The sequence below is a fragment of the Peromyscus californicus genome, unplaced genomic scaffold, assembly GCF_007827085.1.
Source record: "Peromyscus californicus insignis strain IS unplaced genomic scaffold, ASM782708v3 Scaffold_5__1_contigs__length_169319896, whole genome shotgun sequence".
Classification (NCBI taxonomy): domain Eukaryota; kingdom Metazoa; phylum Chordata; class Mammalia; order Rodentia; family Cricetidae; genus Peromyscus; species Peromyscus californicus.
The window spans coordinates 148,466,680-148,487,870 of NW_026294573.1; positions in this window are offsets into that span (position 1 = coordinate 148,466,680).

A 21,191-nucleotide genomic window follows, 5' to 3' on the forward strand; every position below is an offset into this window, starting at 1 on the left:
TTCTATTTCATAACTGTTTGTATGGAAATGATGAAGGCTTTATTTTATTTTATTTTTTTCCCTTTCCAAATACATTTGGCAAAATCTTCCAAGCTGTTTCCTTTATGGCAGAATATAGTCCCTGGCCCATTTATATGCTAATCACTGAAGTGTTACCTTTTACTGACAAGTATTTACATGTTAATTAACTTTGGAAGGATGGTTAGAAATACTAGTTTGCCCTGTTTAACGTGATAAAGGGGATGCTTTTTCCTTTCAAGAAGAGAACAAAGACAGTATCATAAAAGGAAATTATTTAATTACCTCCCCCTAAGAATGAGAAATATGTTTTCCAATCTTTTTCTCTGTAAAGAAATTCTCCAGATGTGACCCAAGGCACAAAAGGAGCAGAGGGTGAATAGTCTTCCTTTTCATGTGAGTTCCAGGTGAAAACATCTGGTGCAAGAATCTGGGTCAGTGATAGTGAAGGGGTGGGAGGTGGGGGAGGGGAAGAAAACAAGGTTGGAAATCTGGGTGTTCATTGAAAATACCTGAGAATGAAGCGACTCTGAAAGCCTATGTGCTCTCTCATGTTAGTATGCTGTGGGATATCCTCACGTTCACTGAAAGGGAAGGAACCTGAGATAATGTGATGGAAATACCAAAGGTTAAACACACAAACAAAATAACTGAAGTTGGAGTCAATGTTAAAAGAATACAACAGTATTTTAAATTTGATGAGCAGAGGCCATCTTTACTGTCACGTGAAGCCTATTGAATGGGAGTAAGGTACAGTAAAGTGTATCCCTTGTTGGCATATATAGAGATGCTTGTAGAAACAAATGGTTTAGTGAAGGCCAATGCAAGTGTTACAGTATCCTTGCCAGCCATTGAAGATGGGTATCAGGACTCTGTTGAAGGCCATTAAGGGAAAGCTATTTCTCTCTGGTCAAAAGGATAGGATCTGCTTCTCACTCTGGGTAGAGACATGACATTCTAATTTGCTTCAAAGATTACATACTACTGTCTCATCCCTTACGAGTTAATCCACCTGGGCCTGTCAAGCACCTGAACAAGAGACCAACCCTCAGATAGGCTGATTCACTTGAATCCATGCAAAGAAAATGGGAGGAATAACTATGCCTTTGATGAGATAGAGAATTATCTACATTATATGATGGTAAACATAAAAAGATCCCAAAAACTATGCCAGAAATCTTCTAGAAACAATCAACAATTTCAGCAAAGTGACAGGATACAAAATCAACTTATAAAAATCAGTAGCCTTTTGAAGAATCAGCCTGCCTCCATCTTAGGCTGAAAAGCCATTTTATAGTGAAGGCAAACTAAGTTCATTCTTGTTTATGATTAAACCTCTGTTTTGGGTTTTTGGCTGTGACCAACCTGTGACCTTAACTACAAATGGTTCTGTACTGCATGTTCCAGGAATGGCAATTGCGATTTTGTTTCAAAAAGTTGTTTATAATCATCTTACAACCCTGCTTTTGTTTCAAAATCTTGTATGATGTTGTACGACTACCTTTTTGTGACTACTTGTTATGATCACCTTGTTATGCCTATCTTGCAACCAAGTCTTTGTTTCAGGAGGGACTAACTCGTTATACTTACGTTCTGCTCCTGGAAACCTGCCTATTTTGCCTACTAAGTCCCCTATTTGGAAACGTCTTACCCCTGAACTGTATAAGCCTTGTCTCACATCCAAGGCTGATCTTCAAACTCTGCCTTAGGGAGAGGAAGCCCATATACATTTAAAAAGCTTGCTTTAATTAATTGCTTGCTTTAATTAGTTTGGCATGATGATTAGGGCTGTGGTCTTTCTCCTCTCATCCTTGGGATTAACACTTTCCCTACACCAACAGCAAACACACTGAGAAAGAGATTGTGGATCCACTCCCATTTACAATATCCTCAAGGACAATAAAATGTTTTTGGAATAAACATAAGCAAGGAGGTGAAAGACTTTTACAATAAAAACTTCAAATATTTGAAGAAAGAGATTGAGAAAGACATTAGAAAGTAGAAAGTCATCCTGTGTTTGTGGATTAGTAGGAATAATGTGAAAACTACCATCCTACCAAAAACAATTTACAGATTCAATTTAATCCCTGTCAAAATACCCACAACATTCTTAAGAGAAATAGTAAAAGACTCATAAAACAATGCTGAGCAAAAAGAACAATACTGGAGGAATTGCCATTCCATATTTCAAGATATATTATAGATATATTGTAACATATATAATATATACATAAATAATAATATGTATATTATATAGTATGCATAGTAATATTTGTATTATATATAAAATTAGAAGTATATAAGTATAGCTATATAGATCTATAGTAATACATACTATATACATATGATATATAATATATATGTGAAGCTGACCTAGAAAAAAATAAAATAGAAGACCCAAACATGAATATGTGTAACTATAGCTATGATCTTCCAACAATGGTGCTGTGAAATTTGGATGTCATATGCAGAAGAATAAAATTAAAATAAACATTGTGCACAAAAGTTAACTCCAAGTGGATCAAAGAACTCCATTTGAAACCTGAAATGCTACAACTGCCAGAAGAAAGCATACAGAGTACCCTACATGATCTAGGTGTAGGAAAGGACTTCCTGAACAAGTTCCCATTAACCGAAGAATTAAGGCCAACAATGGACAACTGAAATATCATAAAACTAAAATATTTCTGTACAGTTAAGGAAATAGTCAGTCTGGTTAAGAAGAAACTCAATGAATGGAAAATAATCTTTGCCACCCATACTGTTCGCAAGTTATTAATATCTAGAAAACACAAAGAACTCAAAAAAAAGTAAGTCAAGTAAACAAATTACCCAATTAAAAATGGACTAGGGATCTGAATGGAGAGTTCTCAGTAGTAGAAATAAAAATGGCTGAAAAAAAAACAAATAAACAGACAAACAGAAGAAACAAAGACAAAACCTCAAAAAGTATTCATCATCCTTAGCAATGAAAGCAGTACAAATTAAAACAACTTTGAGATTCCATCTCATCCCATTCGGAATTGTGAAGATCAACAGACCAGCTGACAGTAAATGCTGGCAAGGATGTGGGGGAAGGGAGTCCACATTCACTGTAGGAATACATACTGGTGAAGCCAGTCTGGGAATCAGTGTGGAGACTACTCAAAAACTAAACATAAACCTACCACATGACCCAACTACACCGCTCCTTTGCCTATGCCCAAAGGACTCCATATCCTACTCCAGAGGTAAGTGTTCAGACATGCTGATTTCTGCCCTATTCACAATAGTTAAGAAATGGGGCCGGGCGGTGGTGGCGCACGCCTTTAATCCCAGCACTCGGGAGGCAGAGGCAGGCGGATCTCTGTGAGTTCGAGGCCAGCCTGGTCTACAGAGCGAGATCCAGGAAAGGCGCAAAGCTACACGGAGAAACCCTGTCTCGAAAAACAAAAACAAAAACAAAAAAAAAACAACAACAAAAAAAAGAAATGGAAACAACGGCCAGGTGGCAACAGAGTAAGTCTTTAATCCCAGCACTCGGGGAGGCAGAGGCAGGCAGATCTCTGTGAGTTCGAGACCAGCCTGGTCTACAGAGCAAGATCCAGGACAATCACCAAAACTACACAGAGAAACCCTGTCTTGAAAAAACAAAACAAAACAAACAAACAAACAAAAAGAAATGGAAACAACCTAATTGCCCTTCAGCTGATGAGAGGATAATGTTCATCTGGTCCATATCCACAGTGAAGGCTATGACAGGAATGAATTCATGAAACTGCAGGGAAATGGATGGATCCAGAAAAGACTGTTTCTAGGTGAGGTAGCTTCTGTCTAGAAAGACAAACGCATGCTCTCTCTCATCTGAGGTCCCTAGCTCCAAATTTTCAGCTGTGAGTATACAACATGGGGTAACCACAGAAACCAGGAAAGCATAAGGGACCATGGTGACATGGAGTGTTTTAGAGAGGACTAGCAGGATACAGGTGACATGAAGTGTAAAATGGGAAAATGGGGAGAAGGGGTCTCTAACTGGGGAGGGAGAGGAAGCTCAATACAGGAAAAGGAAGGAGGATGAACAAAGCTGTTTGAAAAAAATCTCAAGGAACTATATTATTTTATATTTATCAAAAATGGTATGCAATGCACATAAGTGTGTGTACACACTCACACACACACACACACACACACACACACTTTATGCCCCTTGGACTGGCAATGCTCCTCACAAGAGCCATAGATTATCTAACAGAACCCCAGTAGCAGACATGAGAAACTTCTGTCTGAATTGTTGGTTAGGGTGGTCCAAATGATTCCTAAAACAATATAAGCTATTGCTGTTGCCCTTGGTTGCCTCTCCAAGGTTGAAGGCAAATCTTGTATTGAAAATACCACATGTTTAGGACACAGAACTCAGATGATCCTAGATGGTTCTAATCTAGAAGCCACTTTCCTGTGGTCTAGCTCCCATAGTATTAGAACGTACCACGCAAGCTGCCAAGGAGGGAAGCAATCATAGTCCAAAATATATGAACCACAACACTGATCACATGCAAGCTATCCTACAGGTACAATAGTGCCACCCCCATGTTTGAAGTAACCAATAGCTGTCTAATTGGACTGAAAGCCTATTCAACATTAGGAAAATCATGCCTAGTGCTAAAGACCTAGCCAACTCCCTAGGGCTAGCCAGATCATGGATCTTAAAAGATAACCTGTTTCTATCCTCAGACCAGCATAATTCCTAACTACATTCTAAAACTTAACCTTATACTCACAGGTAAGTATAGTTTTTACCCCTCATCAAAGAAGCTTCTCTTTGCAGCAAGACCACTAGACATAATGCAAAGATCAATGGATCATGGGAGGCCAAGCCCTAAAGTTTAAATCTGCAACAGAACTCGAGCACCTAAGGCTCAGGGAACAACTTGGAAGAAGAGGCAGAAAGAATGTAAAATCCGAAAGACCAGGAAGTCTGCTATGAGACCATGTCTTCTAGAAAAGCCTGCCTCTATGAGACCCGAGCAATAACAGTATCAGCAGACACACTAATGCAGAAGGGTAAAATCCCAGAGTCCAATCTCTAGTCAAAGAAGAATAGGCAACTAATGGCTGCTGAGAGAGGAAGAATTAGCCTCTCCCAGGGATGAGGCCCACAATTAGATACACAATCCAAAATGATCAGCCCTGAAATCACGTACACAGAAATAACAAAAATGGACTCAAAAGATTGTATTTCTATATTTGTGCAATGTGTGTGTGTGTGTGTGTGTGTGTGTGTGTGTGCACGTGTGTAACAATGCTAATTCAAGAAAAAGAGGCCATTAATTTGAAAAGGAAAGGGAGAGGTGTAGGAAGAGTAAGGGAGAAAACACTGGAGTGGGAAAAAGGAGGAAAGGATAGAGCAATACTCAGCAGTTAAAAACAGTGGCTGCTTTCCCAGAGGACACAGATTTGATTCCTAGCACCCACATGGTGCCTCACAACCATCTGTAACTGTAGTTCCAGGGGCACTGCCTTCCTCTTCTGGCCTCTGTGTTACCAGGCACACCACACATGGTGCATGTATACATGTGCAAACACCCATACTCATAAAATAAAATTACTATATAGTTAAAATCCAGTATCATAAAATAGATGTTTTTAATAAGTTTTGCTGAAAATTACTTTTAAAAAGGATTATCCACCCTACCCCCATGTTGCTCCTTCCAGAACTTCCTTCGTGTCAAGCAGCCTATCTGTTTTTCTGGTTGATGAAAGTGTAACGCTGCCCTGTTCTTTCTGTTTGCCTTTCAGATGCTGCCTGAACTCTGGGCATGCTTTTCAGCACTGCAGGCTTTCCCACATTTTCTCTATACGTCCTCCCCCTCTTCTGCCACACAGGTGTTTGTCTATCTGCCATATGGCTCTGGCTGACGTCTATGCTGAACTTTCTTGCTTTTTTTTTTTTTTTTTGGTTTTTCGAGACAGGGTTTCTCTGTGTAGCTTTGCGCCTTTCCTGGATCTCGCGCTGTAGACCAGGCTGGCCTCGAACTCACAGAGATCCGCCTGGCTCTGCCTCCCGAGTGCTGGGATTAAAGGCGTGCGCCACCACCGCCCGGCCTTTCTTGCTTTCTTAAGGACATGATTTTTCTCTCCCTTTTTTTTCCATTTCTCTCCTCCTAGCAACTCCTGAGAGTTTCAGCTTGCCTGCCCTGTTATTTTTCTTTCAAACTAATACAATTGTCCTCAAGGTTCCTTCTGAATCTGTTACTAAATTCTTTTGTTAACAAGACTAAGAACCCCAAAAAAGTAAGTCTGATTCCTATGGTAATAATCATGCTAACTCTTAAGAATACATATATATGTGCACATTTGCCTCATTAATATCAGAATTTTTTAAAATTTTCAGGTGTAAGGAATATTAGTAGATATCCAGAAGCTACTTGCCATCTTTTGGGTGTCCAGTCCGTACTGTCTCAGGTTGATGAGAATAGGAGAAAGAAACTGGTCGGGCCGCTTAAGCATAAGGACCACAATTTGCATCCTTGGCCAGAATCTGAAAATATTCTTAGTTCTGTGGGAAATTTTGGCCTTGCCAGACAACAGAAATGACAAACCGTGTTTGGGGACACTGATTTGTATTCTTTTTCTTTCGTTGTTATCTTTCTTCACCTTTTACAAAGCTGCCTGGAAGCTACAAATGAGGGTACTACTAAGCTCCTGTCCAGGACACCTTGGGCAGAGATACAGACCCCTCATGGTAGACCGGCTGGCTTGACTAGTCCTCCCCTCTGTGCCTTAACCCAGTTCCTGTGTGTGTCCTCACCAAGCCCCAGGACAGCAGCTCAACTGCCAGCCCTTCCTGGAGATTGCTCTTGCTCTCCAGAAACCCTCTTTGCTTACTCTTATGCTCTCACCCATGAGCTTGTTGTAAACATCTTTCTAACAACCCATCTTTCCTACTGCCCATGAAAGTCATTCTTAGAGTTTATGAGTCAAAAGACCTGGGAGCCACTAGCCTGGGATGGCTTTAGTGGCTGTTGAAACTTATCCCTCTGCCTCCAAGAAGGCCTCTGTCATTCTAAGGACTTGCAATTTTCCCATATATCAAGTCAATAAACATTGCAGATCTTACCAGCTTCCTCTCTTTAAAAAAGTGTATTCAACCTTGATCTCTGTGCTACTTCATTATTAAATCACAACTACTCATGTCCTCAGTATTACGTAAATGAGTTTAGTGCAACAGCCCTAGCTACTACAGACCCAACAACAGCCTAGGCAAAGCCTCCAAGTGCCAATTAAAAGAACAAGTCATGGTGGAAATAAAAAAGAAGAGCTGTAATAACACCCTGGGGAGAGGAGAAAGTGAAGAGGTCCACAGTGACTTCAACTCTGTCTTTGGCATATTGACTGACGTGACATTTTGTGTTTAAGAAAGGAGGAGCTGTAGCAGAGATCAACAGGCACGGAGACTTAGGCAGTCCAGATCAAGCTGTAGTCTGGTTGACCATTGTGTCAGCTCTGGTTCTGCAAGATGATCCAAAGTTGTCACTGATACCTCCCTTAAGAGGATGGATGAGGTGCCTCCAAGGGGATTGCTTCTTTTCCAGCATGCATCCTCTCTCTAATAGATGGTTATCCTCACATGAAAGGGTGGGCTGTCCTGCAAGGCATTGTTTTATTTTTGGAATCCAAGTTGGCTGAAGGTATAGGATCAGGTTGTATCTTTGTGCTTTCAGGTTTGAAGGGGGTGAGGTAGGTCAGTAGGCAGACCCTTACTCCATAGGTGATAAACATACACGCCTTTTCAGAGTCAAGCAGGAACTTGGGCAAAGCAAAGGAGAGAGACACAAATTGAGAGTGGAGATGCCAGGCTTTTATCATGCTTTTAGTTATCTTGTGGGCCAAGTGAACAGTCAACCCTTTTTAGCAAGAACAGTTTCCAAGTGCACATTATATTGTTTAAAATCTCCCAGCCGCTCTCACCAGGTCTGGCTTGCCAGTTTCCATTTCATCTTCCTCTCATCAGTCAGATTATTTTACAGAGTCCTCACTTTATTGATTTATCCATTCAGCATATGTTTATGGGAAATGTTCTCTGCTGAAGGTTCAGTGTGGGATGTGTGCTATGTGGTCATGTGCTCTAGATCATTCGAAAGATTTGATATACAAGAGAATTAGTAATCACTTTCATAAAATACAATCGCATTTTCGCATTTTTTAATCTTTTTTTTTTTTTTTTTGGTTTTTCAAGACAGGGTTTCTCTGTGTAGCTTTGCGCCTTTCCTGGAACTCACTTGGTAGTCTAGGCTGGCCTCGAACTCACAGAGATCCACCTGCCTCTGCCTCCCGAGTGCTGGGATTAAAGGCGTGCGCCACCACCGCCCGGCTCGCATTTTTTTAAAATGATGCTGTCGGCTCTAAGCTCTGAATCTGAGCCATTTCAGGCATCTAGTTCTATGGAGAAGGTAGAAGTATGAGCAATTTCCTACAAATGCTGGTAACTAAAATTTACAGCTTTCTCCTCAAATAATACAGATTTGTGCAACTGGCAGAAGAATCTGCAATGAGCCACTGGAGGAGAAGCAGAAGAGCAGAGACTCACATGCTACCCTTTCTAAGGTCAGCTTCTTCATCCTTAAACCTGAAAGTGTAGAAAGGTATGAATTAGTAAGATGGGTGTGCCGGAGGGGGGGGGGGGGGATGTGCATATTTATGTACCCAGAAAAAGGGAATGGAGACAAAAGAGTCAATGGATTGTGTGGATACAAGGAGGAGGAGAGGAAAAACAAGGAAAGTCCCAAACAGAGGAAAGAAAAAGATATTTCAAGATAGAAAAGTAATCTCTTAGGAGACATCATGAAGAAATGCACAATAAGGACTTTATTTCTACTCAAACACATCTAAAACGAAATTCTGGCAGTAGACATCATCTGTAAGCAGACACAGACATGTCTGCATGGACTACTGAGCCACCTCTCTAGTCCTGACATGTCAGCTTTGAAAGATTCTTTGTTGTCATATAAAAACATGTTGGGTGGTATGATTCCAACTATAAATCTAAGCAGTGTATGATGACATCAGTATTGGCATTTGTAGAAAGGATACAGTTTCTGATCGTGTTCTACACAGAGTAGTGTTTCTGGCCTGTTGCTTCTTTCTTTCCCTCTCACCCTTCATCCTCATTCCTCCTTCCTTTCTCCTCTTCCTCCTCCTCCCTCTTCCTCTCCCTTCTCTTCTTCCCCAATTTCACATTTTGCTTGGTCTTGAGACAAAAGAAGAAAGATTTCAAGTCCCCAAACATGGAAGGTTAAGTCGGCCTTCCCTTCCCCTGGGGACCACAAGCACACAGCAAAGTCAATTTCTCAGAAGTAGTACTCTGTAAGAGAACAAAGCCGTAGAGGCTTTGTTATTTTGTATTTACATTAGTGTAGCTTTAGCTCAGCTCTGGTGGCATTCCCTTCCAGAAGACATTTGTCAGGACACCAGGTCCCTATAGTGGGGTAACAGAACTGTCTTCCCAGGTCTTGGAAAAAGCCAGAGTCGGTATGTCAAATGTAGATTGTGATTAAGAAGCAACTGACCATACCTAGATTTTACTGAATTTGGAATATAATTTGTGAAAGTGTATTTATCGGTATTTTGACAACAAATACTTAATGACAGGTGCCAGACTATTTCATAGTTGATGGAAACAATTCTGCAAACCAAATCACCTGCCCTATGGAGAGCACAGAGTGGTGGATACCTAGTGATCCCTGTTTTCTAAAGAAAATCTTGCTTTATTAGTATAAATAAGCATGACTTGCTATGCTGTATTGTGATCGTTAGTTCTGGTTTTATTAGGAAAAAGTTACTCATTGAGAGCTGACAGTAATAGTTTCATTTTAACTGACAGTAGAAAAACTGGATCCCCAAGTGCTAAATAAACTCCACTCTTGGGTTTGCTATGAGTATATTCGATTTGCAAACAAAACATCTAGGAAAATTATGTGTTTATCTTCTGTATAGGACCCCAGATCTAAAAGAAGAGAGGGTGCACCACGGGAGCAAACTCTAGGGATGTGAAAAGGAGAAGACTTCATAATATCCAGTGCTAAGTGGACTTTCTCTCATAATCTACACACATAATAACACACTGGAATATTCTCACTTGCTCTTCATTTTGATCTGAAAAATTAAATATGAAACAGAAGAAATTGCTTAACTTTTGGGGGGCAAATTTAGAGTGATTTTCTGTACAAAAAAAGAGGGAGGACACATTTCACTCCATGTCCAGTCAGTAGCTATGATAATTATATAGTGTGGTGAAGGTGCTGTGAGATATGAAATTAATGAACAAATGTCCTAATTTTCAGTAAACATTGTTATTTTAAGTTCTCTATCTCTCAGAGGCTTCTTTTGTTTAAATTTTATCTCCTTTCCTTTGAATACTAGAGTTAATGACTGAAGTGTTCACGTCAGAATTTCCCCCTTTTATATAGTCCTTCAAAGCCCACAGTTCATATCCTCTTGAAACCCACATAATTACAAAAGATGTGAGGCCCGGTTATTATCTCCTCTCCATCCTGCATATTCACAGGTGCCCAGCTCCTTGAAGAGTGGGGGCTAATCACAGGGGAGCTTCATTCCCAGTTCAGCTGCCTCATTTGATCGACTCAAGACTCAGCCCAACAAAAGTGCTCTGTCTAATGAAACTGATTTTCATTTTTCCTCTTTAGTTCATACGGGACTGAGAGTGTGGCAAGACAAAAGAATGAAGTGTAGAATGTCAATTACAATCATCTTCTCTGATTTTTAATTTTACTTTTCCTTTCTTTCTTTGCTACATTCATTCTTTCTTCCTCTTGCTCTGCTGATGCGTCTTCTGTAGTGATCTCGTTTCTGAGGGGGATCAGGAGTCCTGTATTCTGAATGCTGAGGTTGTCTGATAGGTCTGCTGTGAATCAGGCATAAGAACTCCTGGGAAACATGTCTATAAAAAAAGTAGAACAATCAAGTCATGGCAAGGTTGTACACACATTTGTATTCATGTCCAGTTATATAATGATATAGTTTCAATTCCACACAATAATTCTACTTGTATGTGAATTTTAAAGGCTCCTACTATGTTACTAAAATATATATCTAATAAAGATTCAATTCACCTTTGCAATTCACTGCTTATTCACTGTGACATCGAAGAAACTGTGAAGTATATTCTTTTAGAAACACATTCAAATAATGTTTGAGAGAAATTGAGAATCTTGTGTCAAAACCCATTTAGCTACAAGTAAATGAAAACTTACACCAACCAATTGAGTTTCTACCAAAAGATTCGGAGGGGATCCTGCACAACTGAAAGCTTTGTTCAGAGGTAGGTGTGGTTTCCCAGGGGTCAATATGTCACTCAGAAGTCTTGTTCTTCTACCTCCTCTCTCTTTTTTCCTAGGGTCAGAAAACTGGCTGTTTCTTAGATTTGTCAGAAAGGGATAGTATATCTTGTACCATTTCTTTTGGAGACAAGCAATTAAAACTTAATTCTATAAGGCTCAGATAAATGCGTTTGGGCATTTGATTGATTTAACTGGTCGTATTCATTGAAGCAGTCACTTAGTTAGGAGGACAGGTCCTAAGTGTTGATTGGTTTAGCTAAATAAGATACATAGATGGATGGGGGTTGGTGTAGCTAGAACTAATAATATGCTGGCTGTGCAGGTGGGAGATGCTTGGATTGTGGGAAACTGGAGGACAAGAGTCAACACATGTTGGGAAGTTCAAAATTGAACATTACCACTTTAGGGATAAAAACGTCAGAAAGATCAAAATAATATTGTTACACCTTGAACGAATGTAGAGCATTAGCTTCTGGACTGACAATTTTCTTCTCACAAAATGATAAATAGTCTGTAGTAAGCAATTAGTTCAGTAACAGGGGAATTCTAGTTCAATGAGTTTCACTTGCGTGAAGTGAATCTTTACGTAAGGTGAGTTCTACATATGCATGGTGAATTAGTAGACTCAAAGAGAATGGGCTTTCAGATGAAAGGATTTAATGGGCATTAGACTTTAGAGTTATTCATGTCGTATAACAATGACTACTCAGATGCCTTGTAATGACATCTGTATGTGGGTGCAGATGGCCTAGCAGAGACTGAAAACAGTGAGCTATCAGGGCTCCTTGAACACGTTATAATCCAAAGATACCTTTTATTCTGCCATTTTCACATAATACAGTGTGAATGTTGTGCCCCAAAGGGAAGCTCTAGATAGAGACATGGAAATATCTTTAACCAACGATGATCTTCTTGAGCATGCAACTCTTACTCTGTAGAAGTGGTTCTCAACCTTCCTAATGCTGAGACCCTTTAGTATATGGTGCCTCATGCTGTGATTTCACAACCATAAAATTATTTAGCTGAGACTTCATAACTGAAATTTTGTTACTGTTATGAATCTTAATGTAAATATCTGGCATAGAGGATATCTGATATATGACGCCACCAGGGGTCATGACCCACAGGTTTAGAACCTTCAAGATGGCCAGGGAGGGTGTAATATTCCTCAGTCTCTACAAACAAAATTCGTTTGGTTTATTTGGTGATGACAGACAATGCAATCTCTGCTATTGTCAGGGTCTCTCCTCTCATTTCCTCCTCTCTGACCCTCTTTTCTCCCTTTCTCTCGGTTTTGATCTGCAATGTTCCCTACACGTTTGCAGTCTTAGCATTTAGTGTGTGGCATCATTGTGAAGGCTGTGAACGCTTTAGGAGCTGGGGTCTGTCTTATGGAAGGATGTCACCAGGGCAGGACTTGAAAGGTGTGGCCCATCCTGGATCTGGGCTGCTTTCGTTCTTCCCGGTCCACAACCATAGACAGCCTCTCTCATGCCGTCCCTACTACGTTGGACTGAAGTCTCTTTAACCTCGTTAGCTCAAAACACCCTTCCTCCCTGTGAAGGCTAACTTTGCTTGTCAACTTGACTGCCTTTGAAATCAACTAAAGCTCAGGGCCCTTCTGTGAGGGATTTTCTTAATCAGCCCAAATCTGGGCCACATGTTTTGGTGGCAGCCTAGATAAAGGGCAGAGAAGTTGGGAAGTTTGCTTTTTGTCTGCTTGTTCCCACTCTGTCAGCCAAGTTCGTCCATCCTCTTGTGACCAGAATTAAATCCAAGCTCTTCAGGGTTTCTCTTTACATTGAAGACCAGCTGTTCTCCAGGGATGGTCTAGGACTCCAGTATCAGATTGGGATTGCAGAGACATCCAGTATCACGGACTGACCAACTACTGGATTCTTGGCCTGTTAGTCCGCAGACAGCCATTTTGGGGCGAGTTGGAGAGACACACACACGTTCATTCTCTCAGTTCTGTTCCTGTACAGAAGCCTGAATAACACACCCTCTTACATTGTTTTGGTCATACATTTGTCACAAAAGAAAACCACTGTCTTTTATTCAATTTCTTTTCTACAGCAATAGTCCCTTCAAGTTGCTTTGCCATTCAGAGTTCAAACCACAGCAAAGTTTCATTGCACTTTGAAACAAAGACCTTATGTACTATAAGGGAGCCAAAAATGACGGGGCTACTTCATTCAGGAGAGGGAAAAATGCAACAAGAAAGTATAAATCAATAATTGAAATCATATCATTACATCTCTACATGTTACCCGGAGACAAACTCTGTAAGAAGCACTCAAGTTTCCCACACTGTGTTATGCATCTTTTTTTTTTTTTTTTTTTTTTTTTTTTTTTTTTTGGTTTTTCGAGACAGGGTTTCTCTGTGTAGCTTTGCGCCTTTCCTGGAACTCACTTGGTAGTCCAGGCTGGCCTCGAACTCACAGAGATCCGCCTGGCTCTGCCTCCCGAGTGCTGGGATTAAAGGCGTGCGCCACCACCGCCCGGGCCGTATCTTTTTTGTCCCCTCTAATACAGGTTGTTAATGGAAAGTGTATAAAATCCTGAACATTTTCCATAGTAATGCATTTAGGGAGGGTTTTTTTTCTTCAGTTCTCCAAATTCATCCTGCTTGTTCCAGCCTCTAGGCTCTCCCGTGGCGTTGGCCCTCTAGAGGAATGCTTCCGCTCTGTCTTCCCTCAGTTTATTCTATGCATCCCCACAGCCTCAGCTACATTGTCTACTGAATAATCCCAACACTAGCAGTGCCATTTCAGTGGAGTCTGTGGGATTCCCTCTTACTTTGGTCTGCTTCTGCCTTTCAGTCCAGTAGAAGGATCTCTTGAGTAAGTACCCCGTCAGCTGTTTCTCTTAGAACAGCGCCTTTGATAACACCCAAAAAGAAGCCAGCATACCATGCCCGCACATCATTTACATAAATGAGATTGATGTGAAGGGAGGGAAATGTTTACAGTGCAGGAAGACAGGAATCTCGGGATTAAGTAGCAAGCAAGCCAGAATGAGCTGTCCGGGCTAATTAGGAAACACATACTTCACATGTTTCCATTACATATTGCTATTGAACTACAAAAGGCAAGGAGTTTTGATTAAACTGCAGTTCAGTATGTGAGTGTATGCATAAATCACAGGGGAAGCATTTGGTTCATGGTGTTTCAAGAACTCTTTGTGGACATTAATAAATAGAAATTTAGTTACAAGTAAAAACAACAACTATGGTTTTGTTAAGTGAGGGGTGTGAAAACAAAAAGGAGATAACAAATGATGACCTGACCGTGGTTGCGAAGATAAAAGCACAAGTATCAATATGTTGCATAATATTAGAAACTTTAACAACTTCAGAAACATTTTAGTGTCTATTGAAAAAGAGCCCTGAAATAATATTCACATGAAGTTAAGTGAGAGTCGCTTAAATTTTCATCTGCTATATAGAAGATTCCCTCTCTCTCTCTCTCTCTCTCTCTCTCTCTCTCTCTCTCTCTCTCTCTCTCTCTCTCTCTCTCTCTCTGTGTGTGTGTGTGTGTGTGTGTGTGTGTGTGTGTGTGTGTGTGTGTTTGTGTGGTGTGGTGGTGAAGTGTGTAGAGGTGCCCCTGGAGTCCAGAAGGGAGCATATATTACCTTGGAGCTAGAATGTTCATTAGCTGGGATTCTAAGGCTGGTCCTCTGCTACAAGTAACTCTTACTTATAACTGTTTGGGTGGGAGCTCCACCTCAACCCCTGGCACCCTGGCATCCCTATACTCAAAAAGTCTGGGATATTTGGGAGGAGTCTGGCCTCTCCCCTATCTCTTTCCCTAAACCCGCCCCTTCATGGTTCCTCCCCTAGAGAGGCTCAAGACCACCCCCACAGGGTATATAAACCACATCCCCGAAAACAGACACGTGGTTCATCTGGTCTCATGTCTCTGTCTCCTCTCTGTGGGGCCCGGGAATCTCCTGGGAGCACTTTTACCCATTAAACTTGGACTTTCCATTTCGGTCTGATTCAGTTTGCTGCGTTGGTAGAGAGATCTTCAGGAGGCCTAAAACTTATCAATAACCTTGTAGTCCTCTCTCCATGCCCAATTTGCAGTTTTGAAATGCTTAAGATAAAAGGAATGGCTTTGTATTACCCCAGAACACCTTTGAGGAAGAAGACTAGTCCACTACTGTCATTCCTCAGGTAGCCAATGGTGACAGTTACGGTATCATCTGCTCTCTTTGCTCACAAACACACACACACACACATTTGATCCTTTGTTTTGGTGTAGCATTGGAAAAGAAGCACTCTTGAAACCTCTGTTGTGTTGGAAAACATAAACCTCTTTTCCTCTCACAACACAATCAGCTTAGAAGACTTCATGATGGGAAAAGAATGGGGATTTCTCTTCATAAGAAAAATCTCAGTTTTGTGGTAGACTGGGTATCTGACTATCCAATGTCCATTCCAAACCTATCTATCTGATTACATCAGAGCCTGTAGGTGGATGGCTCAGTCTTTAAGGCTGACTTCCTCCTCCATATGCCATTCAAAAGCTCTGGTTATTCTACATGCACTCTTGACTGCCTGCATGTAAACTGGAGTGTCTACAGCTCTCCTATCAGGTTCAGTCAATTTGATAGCATAGATTGCCAAACTTATACATCTCACAGAACTAAGGGAACTACTTGTGTTTATAGGTTTAGTACAAAGGATACAGGTAAGGAATTTCACAGGGCCCAGTTTAGGGGTTTTCATACTTTCTCCAGATGTACCACCTTCCAGGCCTCTAAGTTTTCAGCTGACTGGAAGCCCTCTGTACCCCATCCTTTGGATTTTCACGTGATCATCATTGGAAAAAAGTGATCGGACACAAATAACCATGGATAAATGTTATTGAGCCATAAATGGATAAGACTAATAGTGATCTAAAACTTATAGACAGAGAGGGGCTATGTAGATAAGCGATTGGATAGATGGGGTGTAAGGCTAATAGAAGGCTCACAGACAAAAAGGGAGCACATGTGGCCCTGTCCTGTCCTTCCTCCTGTCTCTTCACTCTGTAATATTTCCTTCTAACTCTCAAGTGTAGAACAGGGTCCTCTCTGAAATGGAATCTTACTTGCCACTATACAAGGTAGGTCTCAGATTTTCCTTATGACAAGCTCCATGACACAAAGCTGGAGATAAACTATAATTTTCTTGATTTGCTTTGAGAAAGTGAAATTTTAGGTTGTGTGGTCTGCCTTATGTAGGGAGTTATGAACCAGAGATCACGGACAACAATCAAAATGTGTATCTCATAATGCCATGCCCAGCTAAAAGGATCTTCTCTTCTCCTCTTCAAACATTTGCTTTCAAATATTTTCCTTAGTCAGCCACTGTATCAAATTGAGCTAATTTAATTCCTTCCACATATGCTGGAGTGCCTACTATGTGAAAAACAGTTGGTGCTACATTCCTTGGGCAGCTGTGACCAATTACCACCAACTTGGTTGCTGGAAACAGAGAAATGTATTGTCCCTACAGTTCTGGAGTCCAGAAGTCTAAAATTAAGATGTTGGCAAGTTCTTTACTTCCAGAGGAATTTAGAGAGAAGGTACACCACAGCCAGGGATGTTGGTAAAAGTCAGTAACCCAAGCTCTAGGGACACTGAGGCAAAAGGATTGAGTTTGAAGCCAGCGTGAGCTGGGCTACACAGCAAGTTTCAGACCTTGCCTCCAAACAAAATTTACCATGACAATAATAACAATAACAACTAGAGTCTCTTGCTTCACGCTAGCTGTCAGGGGTAGTCCTTAGTGACTCCTCATTGCAGACACAGCACTCTCATCTCTGCCTCCATCTCAGCCGTGCTTTCTTCTCTGTGTCTTCTGTCTCCTTTTCTCTCCTGAGATTTAGGGACCACCATGACTTAATGTGTTCTGATCTTCCCTTAATTTGGACTGCAATGGTCTCCTATTTCCAATAAATTCACACTCTAAGGTTCTACAGTATGAATTATGGAGTAAGTCTTATATACACACTACACAGAGTAACACGTGTCAGGTTTAAATAATCAAAGTTTAAGTAATCACAAATTTTCAGCTTGTTCAATACACCACACATATCTAAAATGTTATACATTATGTGAAGAAGTTCAGATTGAATTTCAAGACCAGAAATTTGTAACTAAGGTGAAGGCCGGTCTACAGACATCAAGGTGGAGGAGAGTATAGGGGCACCAAGGTGGAGGAGGGTGTAGGGGCACCAAGGTGGAGGAGGGTGTAGGGGCACCAAGGTGGAGGAGGGTGTAGGGACACCAAGGTGGAGGAGGGTGTGGGGGCACCAAGGTGGAGGAGGACTGAGGAGCACTAAGGTGGAAGAGGGGTTGAAGAGCACCTGGTAAGTGAATTTCCACTAGAGCTTCAGGGTTTTTTCTCCTGCTGTGTGTTGTAATTCTAAATAAGGCTTTATCTTAAAAAGAAAATCCACTTCAGAAATGGGTCTTTAAATTGAGGCCCAAGAGTTTCTTTTGTCTGTTTATTTCAATTTCAAAACACGTTTTCAAGATAGGCAATATATTTTTTACTTCAAAACTTACATGGAATTAATTTCTTCATCTTTTCAAATGGATAAATGGGGATGTTTCCCAGGACTGGTGGGATTCAGGAGGAGATAAGGCTGTAAGGGAGTGTCAAAGGCCCTTGAATACAGCCCTTTTCATCATTGGTTTATAACCAGCAGCCTCTAACAGGACTGCCCTATAGGTTGTCACTGTATTGTGCAAAAAGAGCAGAGCATTTCCTGAAAAGCTTCTCTTCCAGGGATGCTCTAGCTGCTGATGCTCCCCAACTTAAAGCTATGCTCATTCATGGCCATGACGACTAGCAAACCTTCACTTGGTTTAGATGCGTTGAGTGCACAGGGAGCATGGGAGTTAGTTACTCAAGGAATTGAAGCCAATGTCTTTAACTCACACTTAGATTTTTTTTTTATAAATTGTGTGTGTGTGTGTGTGTGTGTGTGTGTGTGTGTGTGTGTGTGTATCTGTGCACATGTATGTGGCCAAGGAGGCCAGAAGGGAGTATCAGATCCTGGGTCCCCTACCCCATCTCCCTTGAGATAGAGTTATAGGAATTTGTATAAAGGTGCTGGGACCCAATTCAGATTCTCTGATGTCACTCTTCTGAGTCAATCTCTCCAGCTCCTCATATTTGGGTTTCTAAGTTCTTCAGAAAACCCAAAGATTGTTCAAGAAGCTTTCTGAACTTCACATTTATTAACGAATAACCCCAAACACTAAGCTAAATAAATGTACTTAACTCAATATAATTTTACATATGAACTTTTTTTTTTTTTTGGTTTTTCGAGACAGGGTTTCTCTGTGTAGCTTTACGCCTTTCCTGGATCTCGTTCTGTAGACCAGGCTGGCCTCAAACTCACAGAGATCCGCCTGCCTCTGCCTCCCGAGTGCTGGGATTAAAGGCATGCGCCACCATCGCCCGGCTAAACATATGAACTTTTATTATTCAAATGACTTCTTTGTATGCAGGGAAAACCACCCTGTAAAATGTATTCAGAACTCTACAGTTTTAGGAATGATAAGTATTTTAAAGGAAAATAGAACAAACAATAACAAAATACTTAACCTGTCCCTAAGGCAGCTTTTTATAAGTAGATATTTGGTGGTTTCTAAAGCTCTGAGATACTTGTAAAGAAAAAAAAAAAAAAACTATCCACTTACTCATTGGTTTTGATTAATAAGCCTTTCCTCCAATGGACTTGGGGTACCTGTCATGTGATATTTCCACTAACACCATACAAAATCAATCCTGGTATTCTGAATCCTTCTCTCATGATATATATCAAATCTAAATTCTACATTCTTCAATATCATTTTGATCTTAAGGGTATTCTTAGTACTGCTAGATTCTTATGAGTTGCAGAAGGCCAGAGACAGATTCAGAAAGACCAGATAGTGATATGTTGTGTAGTGGGTACAGAGTTTGTAGAAACATGTATTAGACAGTGGTATGATTTTAAGTAAGTTCTCTGAGGCTCACTTTTTTCCTACCAGAAATATGGAGGAAAATAATACACATTGTCAGTTATTAGGATGAAATACATATACAGAAGTGTTTGAACATCAGATGAACATGTCCTAGTTCTTAACATGACTTCAGTGTTACACAGATCTGCTTTACACTACATATTTCTCACTGTTGTCTGTAATACAGTCTTATGAAGCTCAGGAGCATGGAATCTGATTCATCTACAGAATTCACATGGGCTCTTCTAGTCATCAATACCACTGTCAACAAGGGGTTGAAGTGTAATTTTGGCGAGAACCTCATGGGTTAGAGCTGGATTCCTGCTTCCAAATCTATCTCTGCCTGCTTAGCTTTATCTCTCCTCACCCTGTAGTCTCATGTGTGAGCATAATCAGAGCACCTGCCTTACTTATGGATGCTTTCAAAGGCTATTAAATTACTATGTATAAAAGGTCTAGAGTAGCGCTTGCCTCATGGTAAGAAAATGGATGTAAATGACACAAGAAGGTTCTGATTGGGTGCAGATGTTAGCACTGGACCCAACCGTGTACCACTGGACCCAGCCCTCAGTAAGCAGGCACTCCTCTGTGTATGGTCTTGCCATCTTGCAGAGGTGACGGACACAGAAAGAGATTGACACATGGCTGTGTCGTAATTACACAATGAACATGGAACGAACCATAGATTATAGAAACCTCATGGCACTAAGTTTTGGGAGAGAGAGAGACAGAGAGAGAGAGAGAGACAGAGAGAGAGAGAGACAGAGAGAGAGACAGACAGACTGGGGCCTGGCTTAGGCTATTAAAACCCCAAAGCCCACCCCCAGTGACAAACTTCCTCCAAGGCCACAACTCCTAATCCCTTTCAAGTAGTGCCACTCCCTAATGGTCAAACATTCAAATCTGCCAGCTTATGGCAGCCATTCCTATTCAAACCACCACAGTGATGATGGCAGAGACACAGATCCACATTTCTCAAAATACCACATTCCAAGTAGTTATATTATTCATTTTTTTTTAGCTGCAGAACAAGGGAAGTCATAAATCTAAGTGTTTCTAACACACTTTGAGAGCCACAGGTAGTCAGGTTACAGAAAAGCAGGGGACACTCTGCTACAAATTTCAGATTATACCTGATAGTATTAATTTTTGGATTGGTGAAAGCTAATGGTCCCCTAAGAATATGTAATAAGGCTTTGGCAATTACAAGAGTGTTCAGTCAGAAACAGGTGTGGGCAGTGGATAGCTTTCAAAGGGACTAAAAATAGCCCAAAATGATTAAACTTTTGTCTGTAGTATTTTAAATATCAATAATCTTCAAGTTCAGTAATTTTGGTCATCTTGAATTTTTAACATGGGTGCCCTCCCGACTCCATTTCTTTCTTTTCTCCACATTCTGGGGACTTGAGCTCACAGCTTCTATTTTTTCCTTTTTCCTTTTCTTAATTTTTTTTGTTCCATAGTTTTCCTCCAGTCTCCTGCTGAGATTGCTTTTAAATTCTTATCTATGAGGTTAAGAACCTGTAACAGGGACTTTGTGCTCCCCATAAACAAAACCCCTTTGATTTCAGGAGCTCCAACCTCTGCTATACTAAGATATGATTGACGTGACAAAAGAAATGTTATTTATTAATACATGAAGGGCCACTCTGGTATATTATTCATACAAACTTAGAAGAAAGGAAAAGGTGTGAATGTCCCAGTCTTAAATTTTAAATTTGGCAAGCTAATATGGGAATGATCTTTGCATTCAGTTGTATATTGACCAGGAGCATGGACATCTCCTAGAGATGCCTGTTAGACCTACAGCCCACACAGTCAAAATCTACT